The 22,012-nt window shown below is 39.6% G+C and overlaps 1 pseudogene; it reads left to right on the top strand.

The window, feature by feature from the left end:
• Window positions 1-21,805, top strand: part of LOC132522642 (glutaredoxin-3-like) — a 102,224-nt pseudogene extending 80,419 nt beyond the window's left edge.
• Window positions 21,806-22,012: the final 207 nt, after the last annotated feature.

Raw genomic sequence — 22,012 nt, 5'->3', positions numbered from 1 at the left:
TAGTGCTTTTCAGTGTCACCTTCGTGCTGGTATTTCCTTAACCTGAAATGTCCTACTCCCTTGCTTCTCCAGGTATGTGACCAACATTATTTAAAACTTGTTAGAAAATGCAGAATCACATGCTCTGCTTCAGTTACTATCAGGTCTTTCAATTCCAGTGATTTGGATGCAGATTTTATTTGAGAAGCATGGCTTTATTTTCTCCTTTTCTACCAGATCTCTCTTTCTATCGTTCAAAGCCCAACTCCTCTATCAGTTCCTCTGGGACTGGGAAGACTTTATCCCTGAACCCCAACCCAGTAAAACTAATCATTTCCTCCCTCTGCTATTTCCTTTACATACTTCTACTGTGTCTGTTTTCTCTACTAGACTATGAGTTCCTTGAGTAAAGAAATTGAATCAACTTCATTTCTGTGTCTTTTGCAGGCTATCAATCTACCATAGATATTTGATGAATTAGGTGAATAGTCATCTACATGAGGGAGATTTTATTGTCACCATATTGCAAATGCAGAAATTGGAGCTCAAGGAGGTTAAAGTGGTGTAGTAAGTGACAGAGTTGAAATTTGAGCCCAGGCCTCCTCATTTCAACACCCATGTTCTCACCTCTATGTCATACAGCCATTTTAAGAATTTCAGACAGTAAAGAGAAATATCTTCTTAGGTACTGCATGTAGGCAAATATCCATCCTAAAGTCAGGTAGTAACTAAGACTAAGGAAAACTAGGCCATTCAAAGAGATTGGTGCTGGAGAATGATGGCATGCCTTGAGAAAGCAAAGAATTATTTTGTGATTTTTAAGGTACATTTGCAAAGATCATTCCTAAAATGTGTTCTCTATGAGAACACACGTCTAAAGTGGCTGCCCTTTAAAAATGCACTCAAAATTACTTATTACCTAAATGAATGAGTAAACGTCTTTTTCTCAACCTGTGTGGGTGTTCCAGCTCACACATGTATACGCATGTTGCACATCTTTGAATATCTCTGTATTTGTGACTGTGTGTTCTAAGCTTTTGCTCATGAAAGTTTGGTCTGAGGATCAGCAGCATTGTTATCACCTGAGAAGTGGTAGAAAATGCAGATACTCAGGCCCTACCTCAGACATACTGAACCAGAATCTGCATTTTTAATCAGGTCCCCTGGTGCTTCATACGTCCATGAAAGTTTGAGAAGCACTAATGTAAATCATCCCAGGTATGTCAGGATAGACCTGAACATGACATGATAGCCTAAGCTCAAGATACTGAAAAGCTGCCAGAAAGAGAGATGTTTCAGCTACTTGCAGTACACTGGGATCATTATCTCAGGCCTCGGCTGTTCACACACCTGTAGGCAAAGATCTAATTTACCACTTAGAAAGGAGAGCACACACGTGCCACAAGCATATTTAAACCAATGTTGATACTTTATGATCCAGATTGGCCTCAAAGTCTTCCTCTGCCAGGATGTAGTCATCTTTCTTCAGCATGCAGAGAAACTTGCCCCTTTCACTCAGTAGAGCTACTCACCTGCCCATTTCTTCTTCTACCTGTTTTTCTTCTTCCCTTCCTCCCCAGCCACTCATTTAGCAAAACTACTGTTCTCTTCGCTCACTTCAATTCTGGCAGTTCATAGATTATTTTCTCCACTGCCCCATGCCTAAGAATTAGATGTGGAGCTTGTTTTGTTTTGTTTAGAGGGAGTTAAAGAACTGATATTTCTAAAATTGTTAAATATTTTAAAGAAAAAATGTTCTCTTCTTTCCTTAAATTGTCTTGGGAATCATAACATTGGTTGCTTGCACTGACACTACTTCCTTTCTTCATCTACTGCCACCCACCTGTCCTAAGCCTTTTTAAGACTGCAGAAGTTATACTAGGGTCACATTTTCTCCCTCTATTGGAGTGACACAGCCTTCAGCTTAAAAAAAAATTGGCACTTGGAGCAAGCTAAAGATAACAACTAGTGGTTATTTCTGAACATCATTTCTCTCTAAAGCGTTCTTCTTCAGGAACTGATAAAGTTCCTTCTATATTCTTTAGCTGGAGATGGCAAATGATCATGTGATGCAGGTGGTGCAATAAAATTATACAGGGTATAATGCAGATATGAAGTTGGAAAGCCAGCTTAGTAAATGACTATTTGATAAATAGAAGTACATATTTGATGCAGGTTGGAAATCTATTTCACAAATTCAAGAGTTCAGAAATGTCCATTCTCTTATTCTCTGCAGTTAAATTAGATCTACATCTAGCACCCAGCTATCTGTCCTTGCAGGATATTTAAGTTATTAATAAGACTTTCCCAAGGATTGCACAAAGACCTTGGGGTCTTACACAGCAGCACATCATCAGAGAGATCCTTCTGGCCATCATTTACCTACCCACTCTGTATATGTTTTCTTTCTTTAATAGATCTTTATTGGAGTATAATTGCTTCACAATACTTGTTAGTTTCTGTTGTACAACAAAGTGAATCAGCCATATGGATACATATATCCCTATATCACCTCCCTCTTGAGCCTCCCTCCCATCCTCCCTATCCCATCACTCTAGGTCCTTGCAAAGCCCCAAGCTGATCTCCCTGTGCTATGTTGCTGCTTCCCACTAGTTTATTTTACATTCAGTAGTGTATATATGTTGATGCTACTCTCACTTCGCCCCAGCTTCCCCTCCCACCCAATGCCCTCAAGTCCATTCTCTATGTCTACATCTTTATTCCTGCCTTGCAACTAGGTTCATCAGTACCATGGTTTTTTTTTAGCTTCCATATGTATGTGTTAGCATACAGTATTTGTTTTTCTCTTCTGACTTACTTCACTCTGTATGACAGACTCTAGGTCCACCCACCTCACTACAAATAACTCAATTTTGTTTCTTTTTATGGCTGAGAAATATTCCATTGTATACATGTGCCACATCTTCTTTATCCATTCATCTGTCGATGGACATTTAGGTTGTTTCCATGTCCTGGCTATTGTAAATAGAGCTGCAACGAACACTGTGGTACATGACTCTTTTTGAATTATGGTTTTCTCAGGGTATGTACCCAGTAGTGGGATTGCTGGGTCATATGGTAGTTCTATTTTTAGTTTTTTTAAGGAACCTCCATACTGTTTTCCATAGAGGTTGAATCAATTTACATTCCCACCAACAGTGCAGGAGGGTTCCCTTTTCACCACACCCTTTCCAGCCTTTATTGTTTCTAGATTTTTTGATAATAGCCATTCTGACTGGTGTGAGGCGATACCTCATTGTAGTTTTGATTTGCATTTCTCTAATAATTGGTGATGTTGAGTATCTTTTCATATGCCTCTTGGCCATCTGTATGTCTTCCCTGGTGAGATGTCTGTTTAGGTCTTCCTCCCATTTTTTAACTGGATTGTTTGTTTTTTTTGATACTGAGCTCCATAAGCTGTTTGTATGTTTTGGAGATTAATCCTTTGTCTGTTGTTTCATTTGCAAATATTTTCTCCCATTCTGAGAGTTGTCTTTTTGTCTTGTTTGTGGTTTCCTTTGCTGTGCAAAAGCTTTTAAGTTTAATTAAGTTCCATTTGTTTTTTTTTTTGTTTGTTTTTATTTCCGTTACTCTAGGAGGTGGGTCAAAAAAGATCCTGCTGGGCTTCCCTGGTGGCGCAGTGGTTGAGAGTCCGCCTGCCGATGCAGGGGACACGGGTTCGTGTCCCGGTCCGGGAAGATCCCACATGCCATGGAGCGGCTGGGCCCGTGAGCCATGGCCGCTGAGCCTGCGCGTCTGGAGCCTGTGCTCCGCAACAGGAGAGGCCACAACAGTGAGAGGCCCGCGTACCGAAAAAAAAAAAGATCCTGCTGTCGTTTATGTCAAAGAGTGTTTTTGCTATGTTTTCCTCTAAGAGTTTTCTAGTGTCTGGTCTTACATTTAAGTCTTTAATCCATTTGGAGTTTATTTTTGTGTATGGTGTTAGGTAGTGTTCTAATTTCATTCTTTTACATGTAGCTGTCCAGTTTTCCCAACACCACTTACTGAAGAGGTTGTCTTTTCTCCATTGTATGTTCTTGCTTCCTTGGTTGTAAGTTAGGTGCCCATATGTGAGTGGGTGTGTCTCTGGGCGTTCTATCCTGTACCATTGATCTATATTTCTGTTTTCGTGCCAGTACCATACTGTCTTGATTACTGTAGCTTTGCGGTATAGTTTGAAGTTGGGGAGCCTGATTCCTCCAACTCTGTTTTTCTTTCTCAGGATTGCTTTGGCTATTCAGGGTCTTTTGTGTTTCCATATGAATTGTAAAATTTTTTGTTCTAATTCTGTGAAAAATGCCATTGGTAGTTTGATAGGGATTGCAATGAATCTGTAGATTGCTTTGGGTAGATTGCTTTTTCACAATATTGATTCTTCCAATCCAAGAACATGGTATATTTCTTCATCTATTTATGTCATCTTTGATTTTTTTCATCAGTGTTTTATAGTTTTCTGCATACAGGTCTTTTGCCTCCCTAGGCAGGTTTACTCCTAGGTATTTTATTCTTTTTGTTGCAATGGTAAATGGGACTGTTGCCTTAATTTCTTTCTGATTTTTTGTTGTTGGTGTATAGGAATGCCAGAGATTTCTGTGTATTAATTTCGTATCCTGCAACTTTACCAAATTCATTGATTAGCTCTAGTAGTTTTCTGGTGGCATCTTTAGGATTTTCTATGTATAGCATCATGTCATCTGCAAACAGTGACAGTTTTACTTCTTCTTTTCCAATTCGTATTTGTTTTATCTCTTTTTCTTCTCTGATTGCTGTGGCTAAGACTTCCTAATCTATGTTGACTAAGAGTGGTGAGGGTGGACATCTTTGTCTTGTTGCTGATCTTAGAGGAAATACTTTCAGTTTTTCACCATTGACTATGATGCTTGCTGTGGGTTTGTCATATATGGCCTTTATTATGTTGAGGTACATTCCCTCTATGCCCATTTTCTGGAGAGTTTTTATCATAAATGGGTGTTGAATTTTGTCAAAAGCTTTTTCTGCATTTATTGAGATGATCATATGGTTTTATTTCTTAATTTGCTGGTGTGGTGTATCACATTGATTGATTTGCGTATATTGAAGAATACTTGCATCCCTGGGATAAATTCCACTTGATCATGGTGTACGATCCTTTTAATGTGTTGTTGGATTCTATTTGCTAGTATTTTGTTGAGGATTTTTGCATCTATGCTCATCAGTGATATTGGTCTATAATTTTCTTTTTTTGTGCTATCTTTTTCTGGCTTTGGTATCAGGGTGATGATGGCTTTGTAGAATGAATTTGGGAGTGTTTCTTCCTCTGCAACTTTTTGGAAGAGTTTGAGAAGGATCGGTGATAAGTCTTCTCTAAATGTTTGATAGAATTTGCCTGTGAAGCCATCTGGCCCTGAACTTTTATTTGTTGGAAGATGTTTAATTATGGTTTCAATTTCATTGCTTGTGATAGGTCTGTTTATATTTTCTAATTCTTCCTGGTTCAGTCTTGGAAAATTGTACCTTTCCAAGAATTTTTCCACTTCTTCGTGGCTATCCATTTTTTTGGCATATAGTTGTTTGTAGTAGTCTCTTATAATCCTTTGTATTTCTGCAGTGTCAGTTGTGATTTCTCCTTCTTCATTTCTACTTTTATTGATTTGTTCCTTCTCCCTTTTTTTCTTGATGAGTCTGGCTAAGGGTTTATCAATTTTTTTTATCTTCTCAAAGTACCAGCTTTTAGTTTTATTGATCTTTGCTATTGTTTTCTTTGTTTCTATTTCATTTATTTCTGCTCTGATCTTTGTGATTTCTTTCCTTCTACTGACTTTGGGTTTTCTTTGTTCTTCTTTCTCTAGTTTTTTAAGTGTAGGGTTAGATTGTTTACTTGAGATTTTTCTTGTTTCTTGAGGTGAAATTGAATTGCTATAAACTTCCCTCTTAGAACTGCTTTTGCTGCAGTTCTAAAGTTTTGGGTCATAGTGTTTTCATTGTCATTTGTTTCTATGTATTTTTTTAATTTCTTCTTTGATTTCTTCCATGATCTCTTGGTTATTTAGTAGCACATTGTTTAGCCTCCATGTATTTGTGTTTTTTATAGTTTTTTTTTCCTGTAATTGATTTCCAATCTCATAGCGTTGTAGTCAGAAAATATGCTTGATACGATTTCAATTTTCTTAAATTTTCTGAGGGTAGATTTGTGACCCAAGATGTGATCTATCCTGGAGAATGTTCCGTGTGTGTGCACTTGAGAAGAAAGTGTAATCTGCCATTTTGGGTGCAATGTTCTATAAATATCAATTAAGTATATCTTGTCTAATGTGTCATTTAAAGCTTGTGTTTCTTATTTATTTTCTGTTTGGATGATCTGTCTATTGGTGTAAGTGGGGTGTTAATGTCCCCCACTATTATTGTGTTACTGTTGATTTCTCCTTTCATGGTTGTTAGCATTTGCCTTATGTATTGAGTTACTCCTATGTTGGGTGCATAAACATTTATAATTGTTATATGTTCTTGGATTGATTCTTTGATCATTATGTAGTGTCCCTCCTTATCTCTTGTAACAGTCTTTATTTTAAAGTCTATTTTATCTGATACGAGTATTGCTCCTCCAGCTTTCTTTTGATTTCCATTTGCATGGAATATCTTTTTCCATCCCTTCACTTTCAGTCTGTATGTGCTTCTAGGTCTGAAGTGGGCCTCTTGTAGACAGCATATATATAGGTCTTGATTTTGTATCCATTCAGCCAGTCTGTGTCTTTTGGTTGGAGCGTTTAATCCACTTACATTCAACGTTATTATCGATATATTTGTTCCTATTACCATTTTCTTAATTGTTTTGGGTTTGTTTTTGTGGGTCTTTTTCTTCTCTGTGTTTCCTGCCTAGAGAAGTTTCTTTAGCATTTGTTGTAAAGCTGGCTTGGTGCTGCTGAATTCCCTTAGCTTTTGCTTGTCTGAAAAGCTTTTGATTTCTACATCAAATCTGATTGAGAGTAATCTTGGTTGTAGGTTTTTCTCTTTCATTGCTTTAAGTATATCCTGCCACTCCCTTCTGGCCTGCAGAGTTTCTGCTGAAAACTCAGTTGATAACCTTATGGGGATTCCTTTGTATGTTATTTTTTGTTTTTCCCTTGCTGCTTCTAATATTTTGTCTTTGAATTTAATTTTTGTTAGTTTGATTAATATGTGTCTTGGTGTGTTTTTCCTAGGTTTTATCCTCTATGGGACTCTCTGTGCTTCCTGGACTTGGGTGACTATTTCCTTTCCCATGTTAGGGAAGTTTTCCACTATAATCTCTTCAAATATTTTCTCAGACCCTTTCTTTTTCTCTTCTTCTTCTGGAAACCCTATAATTCGAATGTTCGTGCATTTAGTGTTGTCCCAGAGGTCTCTGAGATTGTCTTCAACTCTTTACATTCTTTTTTCTTTATTCTGCTCCTTGGCAGTTATTTCCACCATTTTGTCTTCCAGCTCACTTATTCGTTCTTCTGCCTCAGTTATTCTGTTATTGATTCCTTCTAGAGTATTTTTCATTTCAGTTATTGTGTTAATCATCTTTGTTTGTTTGTTCTTTAGTTCTTCTAGATCTTTGTTAAACATTTCTTGTATTTTCTCAATCCATGCCTCCATTCTATTTCCAAGATTCTGGATCATCTTTACTATCATTACTCTGAATTCTTTTTCAGGTAGATTGCCTACTTCCTTCTTCATTTATTTGGTCTTGTAGGTTTTTACCTTGCTCCTTCACCTGTGACATATATTTTTGTTGTCTCTTTTTTTTTTTTTTATGAGTTGGATTGTGTTCCTGTCTTACTGGTTGTTTGGCCTGAGGCTTCCAACCCTGGAGTTTGTAGGCTGTTGGGTAGAGCTGGGTCTTGGTGCTGAGATGAGGACCTCTGTGAGAGCTCACTCTGATGAATATTCCCTGGGATCTGAGGTTCTCTGTTAGTCCAGTAGTTTGGACTTGGTGCTCCCACTGCAAGAGCTTTGGCCCGACCCCCAGCTCGTGAACCAAGGTCCTGCAAGCCATGTGGGGTGGTAAAAAAAAGAGAGAACAATAAAAAAATAAAAAATAAAATTAGACTAGGAAACTAAGAGATATGTTAGAAAGAATATAAAAATAAAAATATAGACAAATCAACAACCATAAGGTACATCAGTACCACAATAGTAAAAAAAGAGGAGGAGGGAATAGAAAAAAAAATAAAGAAAGAAAAAAAAAGGCGGGAAAGGCCTTGGCTGTGGAGGGCAGAGCCTAAGCAAGGGTGAGGTTTGGGTGGTGGGCGGGGCCAATGTTCAGGACCCACAGGGCTGGAAAAGGTCCTGGGGGCTGTGGGGAGTGGGTCTTAGGCTAAAGGAACAGAAGGGGCCTAGGCGTGTCCCCCACCCCTGGTTTCAGAGGGCAAGGGACGTCACCTGGGAGCCCAACAGGCTTCCTGGACTCCAGTGGGCAAGGCAAATGCCCTCCTCTCCTCCTCCTGGAGGGGCCCTCCTGCCTGCCTCTCCTGATCTCCCTGGTGTATATGTTTGAGATACCCATTATCCCTGGCACATGATCCTTTCTGGTCCAATAAAAAAATAGTTATTTGGTGTAGTTGGGAACTCTGTGTCCAGAGCCCATCTGCCCTAGATTGCCTCTTCCTTCTCTGACCTCCAGCTTTTTTTTTTTTTTATTCTATGTGAAATCTCTCCCTCTTCTCTGTAAATACCCTCAAATGCACTCCTCAGCTAAATCCCTTCATTGGGTTTAGGCTTTTGTAAAAGACAGGAGACATAACTGTCTTCAAATAGCTGCTGCTTCCAACCCTACAAAAATCCCCAAAGCAAGGACATATCAGGGTTCCAGCTACTTGCCTGAAATGCAGGGGAAAAGGAAAGATTTAGTAAATCAAATCCAAGTTATTATTTCAGAATAGTATCCAGACTGCTCTTGTTATAAGGAGCTTGTACCTATCTCTCCATCATCTCTTTCTGACCTTGCTGCAGAGAGGTCATCGTTCTCTTTGGTTTGTGGTCTACAATCATCAGTAAAGCATGGTCCCACTCTTCGTTTTTTGTTTTGTTTTGTTTTTTGTTTTTTGTTTTTTTTGCGGTACGCGGGCCCCTCACTGTTGTGGCCTCTCCCGTCATGGAGCACAGGCTCCGGATGCGCAGGCTCAGCGGCCACGGCTCACGGGCCCAGCCGCTCTGCGGCATGCGGGATCCTCCCAGACCGGGGCACGAACCCGCGTCCCCTGCATCGGCAGGCGGACCCTCAACCACTGCGCCACCAGGGAAGCCCCCCACTCTTCGTTTTATTTATTTTTCTCCTTTAACCCTGTCTCAACTCACACTCCTCCAAGGCACCCACTAGAATGCATTTAAGTATTCCTTTAATTGCGCGTACCTTGCTGAAATTTCTTTGAACTTTTAAAACACCTTAATATGAGTTCAAACATATGAAAAAGTCACAAGAACACCAGGAGCTGACTTATATACTTTATCCAAATTCACCAACTGTTTATATTTTGCCCATTTATCATTCTTTCTCTCTCCCTCACTCCCAAACACACAGAAAAAATATATAATTTTCCTTACATATTTGAATGTAGATTGGAGATTTACCCATAAATACTTAAGCATATATATCCTAAGAACAAGGACATTTTCTTACTTCATCACGGTACTGTTATCAAAATCAGAAATTTAACATTGCTATAATACTGTTCTATGAACAAAGAAAAAGAAAGAGCATTGCTCACCACCCTGTTCTATGTACCCACAGCAATTGCCCCGACAGTGGAACCTGAGAGGAATTTGGGATGAAAAACAGGATGTGGCGCTCTGTGCTTTGGGTAAACATGCCCTTAGATAGTTAGATGTATATCTTAAGAAGAATTTCAATGACCCCAGATTCTTGCATTTTCCTGTGCATAGAAAAGCACTAAAATTATTAACTTGATTTATCTGTTATTTGTGATTAGCAGTAATCTTTTACCAAGATGTATGCTTGACTGCATGTATTCCCTAGCCAAAAAAATTATATGTAAACTGGCTTCTTTCCTACCTTTTCAGAGCAGTTCCCTCAGAGCCACTGAGAGGCTGTTTCCCAGGCTATAGTCCTCAGCAATTCCCTAAATAAAACAAACTCAAAATGTTTATGTTGTGCATTTTTCTCTAAGTTGACTGTTCTCTAATACGGTTTATGTTCCAACTTCATTCAAATTTCCAATATTTCCCTTTATTTTCAACATTTTCCTCTAGTCCATGATTTAATCCAGGACCACTCTTTACTCTTATCTTGCATTTTTCTTTAGAGTCCTTTAATCTGGAACAGTTTCTTAGTCTTTCTTTTGCCTTCATGACATTGAAGTTTCTGAAGAGTACAGGTCAATATTTTTGTGGAATGTCCCTCAATTTGGGTTTGTCTGATGTTTCTTCAGGGATTAATTCAGGTTATGCATTTTGGGCAGGAACAGTATTGAGTTAATAGTGTCTCTTTCTCAGTGCATCATATTGGGAAGTACACGATATGGGTTGGTCCCAATTTTGGTGATATTAACTTTCATCATTTGGTTAAGATGGTGTATTCAAGTGTTACCAAACCAGGTTTGTTTTGCCCAACTTGCAGCAAGCCAAAATGCTGAGATGCTGAGGTTTGCAGCAAAGAGAGGGTTTATCCACAAGGCAGCCAAGTGAGGAGATGGGAAAACAAGTCTCAGATCTGCCTCCCCAAAGGTAAGGGGCTCCGAGTATTTACAGGATAAAGAATAAAGAAGCAGGGTGGTCTGAGGTGTGGGAGCATGGAGAAAGGTGATTGGAAAAAGATGCAGTAATCATCGTTCTGCACAGGCATAATTAAGCTACAAGCCTCTGCATGTTTGAAAATGGAGGCACTTAGCACGATCTGGCAGAGTTTTCAGCCCGCTGACATCAAAAGGCCACCAAGGGGACAGTCACACATGCCCACTTGGAGGGCTGGTGGTATGAAGGCAACCAAAGCACCAGTATGTCTGGAACCATTCAGGCTATATAAATGACTTTACACTTTAGGCTATATACATGGCTGAATGCTTTCTCAAAGCATTAATCACGTGTCTCCATGTATCTTCCTTTTTTTTTTTTTTTTGCGGTATGTGGGCCTCTCACTGTTGTGGCCTCTCCCGTTGCGGAGCACAGGCTCCGGACGCGCAGGCTCAGCGGCCATGGCTCACGGGCCCAGCCGCCCCGCGGCATGTGGGATCTTCCCGGACCGGGGCACGAACCTGTAACCCCTGCATCGGCAGGCGGACTCTCAACCACTGCGCCACCAGGGAAGCCCCTATCTTCCTTTTGATTAAAGGATAAATTACTTATTTTCACATGCAAAAAAATTTTTTTAAATCTCCCAACTTTTAAAGAAAAATCCCTGCCAAAATCCACAATTTTCATATCCTCTATGATTTGTTTAATTATATATTGATACCAAGTATAATATCAAAGATCTGGAAGCACGTTCCATAATGGTTAAGAGCTCAGACTCTGCAGAATGTACAACTTTGAATCCTGTCTGGCAATTATTTGCTGTGTAATCTTGGCAAAGTTACTTTGCCTCTCTGTTTCCCAGTCTTCTCATCTGTAAAGTGGCGATGATCAGAGTGATACCTCAGGGGGTTGGTGAGAGGAGTATATTAGGTAACACAGTTAAGCACTCAATGAAAGTTTGCTCTTATTGTTATCATTTAGATTTGATGAAATTAAAGCTACTTCTCTTGGATTCTTTGGAAACGAAATTGATGTTCTGATCTAGGGGTTATACTTGCCTTAAAAGTTAGGGAGAGATGAGTATACCACTGACAGAAAAAGGGATGTGTTTTCTAGGTAAACACTGGGTACCAGGCTTTGCCCTCACCATCTTAGTGTTGGGCCCTTCCTTTAAGGTCTATGGAGCCCAAGAAAGTGGGAAGGTGCTCGTGAGATGCATGTTTCTCTTCCACTGTGTTTTCTTACAATTGCTAAGAGGAGGCTGTACCAAAACAGCTTATTCTGGGGAGGCACTGGAACTGAGGGAACAGCAGGTCAAATTTAGAGTTTGAAACTGGGAATGAGACTGGGACTCAGGGCAGAGATCCACAGAGGATTGATTCTGTTGGGAAGAGGCCAGAAGCCAGTGAGGAGGGCAGGACTGAGCAATCTGGTGACTAGAGGAAAGAGGACTGCATAACTGGTACGAAGAAATGTTGCCACTTAAGACTGTAAGATGCAGATCTCCCCAGAAATGGTAAGGTGGGGAGATAGGAGACCCTGGCTGACAATCAAAACAAATGTTACTCTTCAACAACATAAACGCCAGGGCAAAGAAGAGGGTCAGGAAACCAGTCATCAGATTAGCTGAGGTCAGGTGTTGAGTACATACTCAACAACTCGTGTGGGGCAGTGTGTAGTTTCCAAGCAGTCAGAGTGCCAACAAAAAGGACCTGACGACAACGGCCAATCTGTCTTCTGCTTCTGCTCCTAGGTTAAATGCTGAACCCATGGTCTCAACAACAGGTGAGAGCAGGTAAATATTTGTGAGACATTTCACCGCACCCCAGCCCTGTGTGGCTAAGAGTGCAAGTGAAACCAGTTAGGGATAATCAGTGGTTAGAGCCAGACTGAACTGTACTAGATGTTACTCGGCTTCTTTTGAGGGTCTACACGTGTATATCTAAAAATGAAATGAAAATAAATTCTTGGCGTAACAACACACACACCATGAAAAAGTTTAAAACCTAAGTTGACTATGTACCCAAATTAAACAAATATAGCTAATTCTAAGTGTTTCATTATGGTTTAAAGGAAATCTACAGAAATGGGTCTTTTGGGCTTCCAGGTCTTTTCTCAACACTTCATTTATTCGAATGGCTTGGGTCATGCCCAGGTCCCTTTCTCTTTTGATCTGTTGTCTTTTCCTGATCTGTTTCTGTTGCTTCTTTTACCATACCCTATGTGAACACAGTCCTGTGAAGTTTTACTGTCCTTGTAGCTATTCATGTTGCCAGAGCCTACCTTACCCATTGCAATTAGCCACCTGTCCAGCCTTTGTTTATGACTGCAACTGGGCTTTGCTGTCCCTGATGGCACTTTCTCATATGTTCATTGCATTTGTCTTATTTTATTCATCTTCACAAGAAGATGAAATTTTTTATTGCTGTGTCTTTCAGACTGCAGCACAGGGGTCTGAGCATCTTTTATCCAGAGTTGGGCTGGAATCAATAGACAAAAAGCAGAATATTAGAAGCAATGAGCATGTCTTGAAGGAGAACAGTGTTAAAGCCAGAATAAGCCATCAAAAACCAGGTCTCCAACACAGTGAGCAAGGTGAAGAGTCGGAACCCATCTTGGATATAGAGCAATCACAGGAACGGATGTGTGGCTTGACAATGAAAATAACAAAGAAACGGGTCACCTCTTTTGGTTCCCTACCATATGCCAGGTATTTTCCATCCTATGAGGAGGTATTTTTATCATTCCTTTATAGATGAGGAAATGAAGTTCCAAAAATGTTCTATGACTTAGCTAAGATGTGATGGAGCCATACTCAGGTCCATCTGATTCCAAGCTCACTATTCCCCTCCAATTCCACATTACCATGGATGGACAAGAGGTACAGAGAAGGAGACAAACATGGAAGAATGCATGTAGTATAGTTCAGGCACACTTGGAGGATTTTTTTTGCCATACTTCCTTCATGGAAATGCTAAGTACACTTTAAGAAGGAATATCAGATTGCACAGTCAAGATGTCCAAGAAGTGGTTAGATGAGAGAAGTGTCTGTATGAAAGCTGACTAGGAGCCAAGAAGTAAGGGAGCCCAGAACAGCTATGCTAGGATCTTGGGACTGGAGGCTGGATATCAAAGACCTTTAAATCAGACCCTTTGTGTCATTTTGGCCTAAATCAATCTTGGTAATCCCGTTTCCCCTTGCCTGGGATGGATAATTCTATTATCCTCCCTTAGGGATGAATGTGTGACCTAGTTTTGCCCAATGAAAACTTAAGAGCAGTCTGCTGGAGTGGGGACTTCTGGGAAAGATTTTCCTGCCTGATAAAACTTTGAGAAAACCTTCCTGCTTGGAACACTGTCATATAAGTATGTGACATTCGGCTATGGCAGCCATCTTGTGACCATGAAGGAACCACAGAGAAGCAAAAACATTCTATAAAATAACAATATCTGACCTTGGTATAGCCTTTGTATATTGTTAATAATTTGGAAAGTACTCTTATATACCTCATCTCATTTAATGCTTAAATAATCCTGTGAGCTGGTTATTTTGTGTTCTCTGGAAGGATCTAAAAGCTGTGGATTCAACCAAAGTGACAGCCGGGTGATAGAAATAAAGTTATCCAATATTTCCAGGTGGTTTTCTAACTAATCCTATATGGTTTAGTTTCGGAAACAGTTTCCAATGTTGCCTATAATGAGCTCCTGAAAGAGGCTTTTGACTTCAGACCCATGGGATGTTGCAAGGAAAATCAATTAACAGTTTAAAGCACAGGTTTGTGTCTTGCTCAGAAATGGATATTGGAATGGTTAAAGGCAAAAACAGGTAAAACTCTAAAAAGTACACAAGCACTTGTTGACACAATTTAGGGACAAATTACTGAGGAAATGCCAAAGGCTCAATGCTGCTTCATAAACTAGTTGGGAGTGCAGACCTTGGGAATCATTTATCATAGAGATTTGATTATCATTCATTTGGAGAAATTTCACCATAGCGTTTCAAGGCAAATTCATAATGGCTTTAAATCACAGGTGCCCATATCTCTACCTTCTAAGTACAAATAATTTCATCCTGTTAAGTCTTAAATTAAAAGAAAAGTACTATTTGATTATATATAATCAAACGCTATAGAGTGGCATTGACCTATAAACAGTAGCACTTATAAATAAAGCAGAATACGGGGGAAATATATTCAGTGCTTATCATGTACCACGTATATATTACATAATCTAGTTGACTCTCCCAACATCCTTATGAGATAAGATTATCAGTAATCTATGAAAGTGAGTACATCACAGACTCAATGAAATCACTTTTCAATGTGCAATAGACCAGAATATCATCCTGAATTATTAGACTCTGTGTACGGAAACAAAACATGCAAATCATTCAGTTAATTCAATTTTTACAATTGAGTCAAATGACCTTGTTTCATTCCTTGACCAAAAAACCCTACTTGCTGAGTAACTAATTAAAAAAAAAAAAGAAAAAAAACCTTTTAATTATTAAGAGGTTGTACAGCCACAGCATTTGAAAGGATCTCAAACAAGCTGGTTAAATGGATTTGGTTTGGGGGCATCTGATGTAATTATCCTCCTACTTCAGACTTGATGAGAGCAGTTTACATAAGTTACCTTATTAAATTATCCCAAAATCCTATGAGGTATGAATTATTCATATTTTACAAATGAGAAAATAAGTTCAGAAATGTTAGCATGATGCCAAGATTGCAGAGTAAGACAATGGCAAAGGCAGGACCCCAGTCTAATGTGTCTTTTGCTCCAAAGCCCATGTCTATCTACTACTTTTCGTGGTAATCACTACACAACTGTATTTTTAACAGATGATAGGAAGAAATTCCTTTGAATTTTAAACCACAAAATGAACTGCTTCACTAAATGTAGGGTCTGTTAGACAATTTTTCTTAAATGAGAATTTTATGTATTTCCTATTTTTCTCCTTTAGGGAGTCACAGAAGGAGCAAAGGAGAAAGCTTTGCTGTTATTTCCAAGAGATTCTACATGAATCATGCCATGGCTGTGTGTCTACTACATGAACACATGGGTAGCATCATTTTGATAAAGTCCAGCTCTCAAGTCCAATTTCTATGCTCTGGAATGACTCGACTGACCAGCAATAGAAAGGCCCAGTGCCTACCACCCTCCTCTCAGCCTTGTAAAATCAAGCTTAGTGTCATTGTTTAAATAGGCAGGTATGGGCAGGCACAGTTCTTAGTCAAGTTGGATGTTAATTTTAATAAAAATAAAGTGAGTTGATGGGCATTGGATTAGGACTTGAGTTTGAGTCTTGCCCTGCCTCTTAATGACTAAAACTGCGGCAAGTTACTCCATTTCTCTGAGCCTCAGTTCTATTATCTAGACATGTTTCTTAAACCATATTTCTTAAATTTCCAATCCATTTGAGGAAGAATACTGATGTAAAATTCATTGAAATTAATTACCAGGAAAATAAAAAGCATAGACATAAAATATACGCTCTTTTTAGATGTTTAGATTTAACAGTCAAAAAATTACTCTAATTGTTAAAAGTCTCTAGACACCTGCTGTCAGTGTCTCATCTCACTGTGGACTGGAAAGAGCTCACTGCCTGCCACCCAGTCCAGGAACTGCATTTTGAATAGCACGGATCTTTGAAACTAAGGCTAAAAATATCTTTAATCATTGGAGGGTGGTTGTTAAAATTCAATGCATAATGTATGTGAAATGCTTAGAAAAGTGCCTGGCACTTACAAAACATAAGGAAATTCCACTTTCTTCAATAAAATTAAACCCAGAACCTCTAAGGAAACAGCACCAGGTAGAGAATCTCCCAGGGAAAGTGAGTGAGGTAAGCCCCTGACTGAAGGCACTTGACCTTGTCCCCCAACTTCACCTTCCCATCGAGGTTTTCTTCTTGTTCTTTCTCTTGCTCTCACTCCCAACTCTAGCTCTGTCTATTCTCTTCCTGTTGCCACCATGATATTGGTCTCATGTGGGATGAAATTTGTTCCCATGCAGAGTCAGAAACTACATACAAGGAATATAAACAGCCCAGTTTACAAAGTATAAAGTTCTGGTCCCAACTCAACTTGTCTATTTGGTTCCATAAGCCCTTTGGCATAGAGGTTCTTGAGCCAGATTTGTGACCACCCAGCTCTATTCTTCATTCTTTTTTTTTTTTTTTTTGCGGTACGTGGGCCTCTCACTGTTGTGGCCTCTCCCGTTGCGGAGCACAGGCTCCGGACGCGCAGGCTCAGCGGCCATGGCTCACGGGCCCAGCCGCTCCACGGCATGTGGGATCTTCCCAGACCGGGGCACGAACCCGGGTCCCCTGCATCCGCAGGCGGACTCTCAACCACTGCGCCACCAGGGAAGCCCTATTCTTTCATTCTTATTTGTCTCTGGGAAGTCACTTAAGAGCTCTGGGCTTCAGTTTCCTCCTGTATAAAATGGGGGAAAAAGTAATACCTATCTGATAGGATTGTTATAAAGATTAAATGAGCTAATATATATCAAGGGCTGAGTATAGCACCTGGGACATAATAAGCAACCTGCTCAGTAAGAGTCAGCTGCCATCATCATCATCATCATCATCATGGTCACATGGAAACACCTGGGTCCATCAATTCTCACCTGGTCAATACCTGCACAGCTAAAGTCATTCTGAATGGACCGTAGAGAAACACCCTCCTAGACAAAAGCTCCTGCCTAAGAGAGATCCTATCATAACACCCACCTGACTATAATCCTTAATCTTAATTTCCACCTGGGGAGAGACTCCTTTTCCCTGAGCAAATGGTGCAAAAATGATCTCATCTTTTAAGTGAGATCCCTTCCGCTACTTACCTGGATGTGGCTCATTCACACAGGGCTACAGTCAACCTTAACACAAGTCCCTACTGTCACTTGCACATAACATGCAACACAATTACAATGTGTTTTGATATCCAGAAACCATTTCCTCACTGTACGTTTTCTATCGATTATCTAGTGCCACAATAATACTACATAACAAACCACCGCAAACCACACAATAAACATGTATTACTCATGCATCTGGGAGGTGTGCTCAGAAGCTTTGCTGATCTTGGCTCAGCTAAGCAGTTCTTTTGGTCTTGGACTTGCTTGTATGTTCACGGATTGCCTGGGTGTTGACTAATCTAGATTGTCTCAGCTGGGGTGACTGGCATGACTTCACTCTGTTCTGTGTGTCTCTCATCCTCCATCAGGCTAACACAGACATGTTCTCATGGCGATGGCAGGGTACAAGAACAAGTGGAAACTCAAGCACCTTTTGGGTTTCTGCTTGCATCACATTTGTTAACATTCCATTGGCCAAAGCAAGTCACAAGGCTGAGCTCAGAATAGGAGTGGGACAGCAAGTGTTGTAAAGTTACATGGCAACAGGCATGGGTAGTGTGCTCATTAAATGTTAATTCTGACTTCTATTTCCTTATATTCCTATCCAATTAGATCAGGAAAACCACTTGCCGACTCATATTACCAAATCAGGACCTTATGTCAAGCCAAGATTTTATTGAATATACACTCTAGGATTTGGTTTATTTGTTTGTTTTAGTGGAATCTATATAGTACTTTTCCTTTTCTTTCTTTTCCCCACTAGGAAGAAAAGTAGCAAAAGAAAACAGATTCATTTTTAATAATGGATATCTGAATATTTCATGTCATAATCCCCAGGATGACTTATAACTCCTACTGGGACCAGTCTCCATCCCGTGGTATTATGTTAGTCTCAACAAATGAATTTAACACACAAGGAATAATACTCAAATAGCTACTTATTAGAGCTGAATGCTTTTCTCATAAAACTTGCAAAATACAAAATGAGCTTTCCTACTGAAGGTAGACTCTAGGGAGATTTCCTATGTTAGGAATTTGATATTTTCCTCTCAAATAAAAAAAAATACTGCATTTTTCCTTTCTGAGAGTGTTTCCTAACTAAGTGGAGAAATTACTATTCCATTTCTTGAGGGGGAAAATGATTTTCATATGCACGAAACTTCCCAGGTAACATCTTGGTCAAAGGGAAATATGAAGTCACTCCTCCAGTCAATGACTTTGTGGGAGGGTTCCTGGAACGCATCAGTGATTTCAGAAAGGGTCCCCTTCCACTTTAAGATCAAAATCAGAACTTCCTCTGCCCCCCTGCACAAGGAGCTACTTGAGCATATACATGATTGTGCACGGAGGGAGGGTGAGGCAATGAGAGAGGGTAAGGTCCTTGTCCAAACTCTAGTTTGCAGGTGCTTTTGGTCCCTTTGTTATATACAAGGTCAGCTGGATAATTCACCATAAAGACGTGTGAAGGAAGTCACCAGCAGTGTGTAATGGTGGGGTCACAGTGTGGCGTAGAGCCCCTCCCAGTCCTCCCCATATTTATGCCACTGACCTCATACTTCTGTACAAAACCTGGACTCTGGGGTCAGACAGCAAAGGGTTAGTATTTTAACTAGGCCCTTTATAAGCTCTTTGACAATGAAAATTTGAAACGATTTCCATGAGTTTGAGGCTACTCATATGTAAAATAAAAATTTTTTCTTATACCTACAGTGATACCTGACATACAGAAAGTCACTAAATACCAATTTCCTATATTCCCACTTCATCTCCCACCATCCTCCCACCACCACCACCACCAGCACTCCATCTTCTAACTTTCTCCCCTGCCCCTTCTTGGTCCTTTATTCTTACCTCAGCCTCAAGCCTCACAGCCACTGCTTACCCCAGAGAGAGAGAGAGCCAGAGACAGACTAAAAGTAGCTAAATCTTGTTTGCAGAAATGTTCAGCTTCAAATTCATTTCTGCAGAAAAGCAGTAATGCACTTGAAGAGAGGAGATGCCAGAAAAAAAAAGAGGGAGCATGGGGTTTGGTCCTGAGGAGAAGGGGAAATGTGGAATGTTTATAGTGTTTCACTGGCATGAGACCCAGGCTTTCAGGGAGAGAGGGAGACTGAAATTACTTTGATTTTCATGGAAATTATCATTTGACTTTGATCTTGACAGAATGTCACTGAGTCAAATTCTGAAATTTAGGTTTGGAGGGAGAGATTTGGGGGAGGGAGTGCAGGCTGCGAGAAAGAATAGATGAAAAAAAGTAGATTTCATTCTGGGAAAAGTAGTTGTGTGTGTGTGTGTGTGTGTGTGTGTGTGCACGCGCGTGTGTGTTGAGAGCAATGGGGGTGGCGGATGCAGAAACAGGGAATTCCCTTTTCTCCCCTGCCTTAAGAAATTCAGGTTTAAAACAGAAGTCATAGAGAAGCTGAAAGAAGACTGTTCTTAATTCTCTCAGTTCCATGCTAGTTATAAAAATTGGAGAGAAAATGGGATTGCAGACTGTCTGGTAACACAGGCACTGTAAACCTTTTATTATCATATTTTTGGCTTCTGGGGTATGATTTTAACACCATCTTTTAAGATGTTGCTCACTTAAAGCAATTGTGATTAATTTTAAATTAAGTAAAAAACCTAACGGAAGTATTCTTCCCTTCAATTAATTTTCCATTTAAGCATATGATTTCCTTGCTGAAGAAACTCATGCCCTGAAAGTAATGCATAGATTAAGTATTTTCACACTTAAAGAGATCTATTAATTATGTAAAATAATATTAAAATAAAAAGCAGTGCATTGTAGAGACAGGTATTCCTGCAAATATTCTGGTCCTGGCTGGTCACAACTGGCTGTGTGATCCTGGCTTAAGTTGTTAACTTCTGAGCCATAACTCCTTCATATGGATTATGTAAGTGTAAAGGTCCTTTTAGCTCTAAAAACTTTATCACAGTTAGTCTTAAGGTGAATACAACACCTTAAGGTTAATATGACTTATCCACCCACTTCTTAGATTCTGCAGATCTTAATTCTATAAGCAAATTAACTTCTCCAAACTCCAATTTCCTAATCTATAAAATGGAAATTATAATAGTGTCTATCCTATTAGGCTTGTTGTGAGGTTTGCATGAGAAAATGTTTGCAAAGAGCTTAGCATAATGACTGGCACTTAGGAAGTGCTCCAAGAATGTAGGTTTAAAAAGAAAAGAACAAGAGAAGCCGCTGTGCTTCAGAGTCAAATCGTTCTCTGTGATTCTATTTTGGGCACTGTGGGCTCCCCAGTGTTTAGATGAACAATGTTAAAGAAGAGTTAGCAAAAGGTTATGGTGATGATGATAACTGCACCTAACCAGGTGCTATTCAAAATGCTTTTATCTGTGTTAACACATTTAATCCTCATACCAACCCTATGAGACAGATAAAATTACTATTTTATAGATGAGGAATATGAGACACAGAGAGGTTAAGTGACTTGCCCAATGCCACACTAGTAAAGATCATCCTCTACTTTCTTTAGTGAGGCTGGAAACTGACACTGACCCTGAGGTATCTGAAAACAACAACAAAAACAGAAAATTAATTCTTTGTTAGCCTCTTTGGTTTTTTAAGGATGCTCATAAAGTTAGATAATTAAATGATGCATAATCCTGAATCATCCCCAAAAGTTCCCTGCCTGTATCTAGCAGTTTCTTCCCACCTGGTGCTAATGAACATGCAAAAGAAGATCAACATTTGTCTAATGACGTTAACTAATGCTGCCCCCTGCATGGTGATTATGAGTGGAGCTGTGCTGTGGCTTCAGCAAGCAGGTGGTGGGAGTTCTTAATGAAGATTGCATACAGATTATAGCATTCTGGTATATTTTAGGATGAAATTCACCAAGGGTTCAAAACCTTTTCCAATTTGCTCACTCATCTCACCGCTAATAGGAGGGCTTGATGTAAGGAACTAGAAGCATGGGAAGAACTAAATATAAATCACATTAGAGCTACCCCCACAGTAGAGAAACCACTCAGAATGCTAATGAATAAAGCTTCTGTGATGCTCTTCATGAAAGGAACTGACAGGAAGCAAAATATGGACTCAGAAGACCAATTCTGACTAAAGAGCACTGGCATAGATGAGACTTTCTTTCTACTGGGGAATGAGAAGTCTGCTAAGAATTAAGAACTATATACACCTATGTGTAAGAGAACAAGTGAACTTGAAGGACTGGATGTGGTTAAGAGAGAGAAAGGAAACGGTGAATTGCTTTCTATACTGAGAGGAGAAATTTATTCATGCTAATGCTGAGAGGTGAACTATTGAAAAACGGTTCAATAACAGTGAACAACTTATGATTTATTCCCGGGAAACAGAATGGAGAGAAAAAAAATTCTCATTCTCCTTTGCTTTGTACACTTCATAAGGTCATGCTAAATGAACGTGTTCATTTTTTTCACCTATAGTTGCAGTAAGTATATTCAAATATAATTAAATGTATATTTGCTAAAC

The sequence above is a fragment of the Lagenorhynchus albirostris genome, chromosome 7 (genome assembly GCF_949774975.1).
Source record: "Lagenorhynchus albirostris chromosome 7, mLagAlb1.1, whole genome shotgun sequence".
NCBI lineage: Eukaryota > Metazoa > Chordata > Mammalia > Artiodactyla > Delphinidae > Lagenorhynchus > Lagenorhynchus albirostris.
This window is presented reverse-complemented; position numbering and strand designations above follow the sequence as displayed.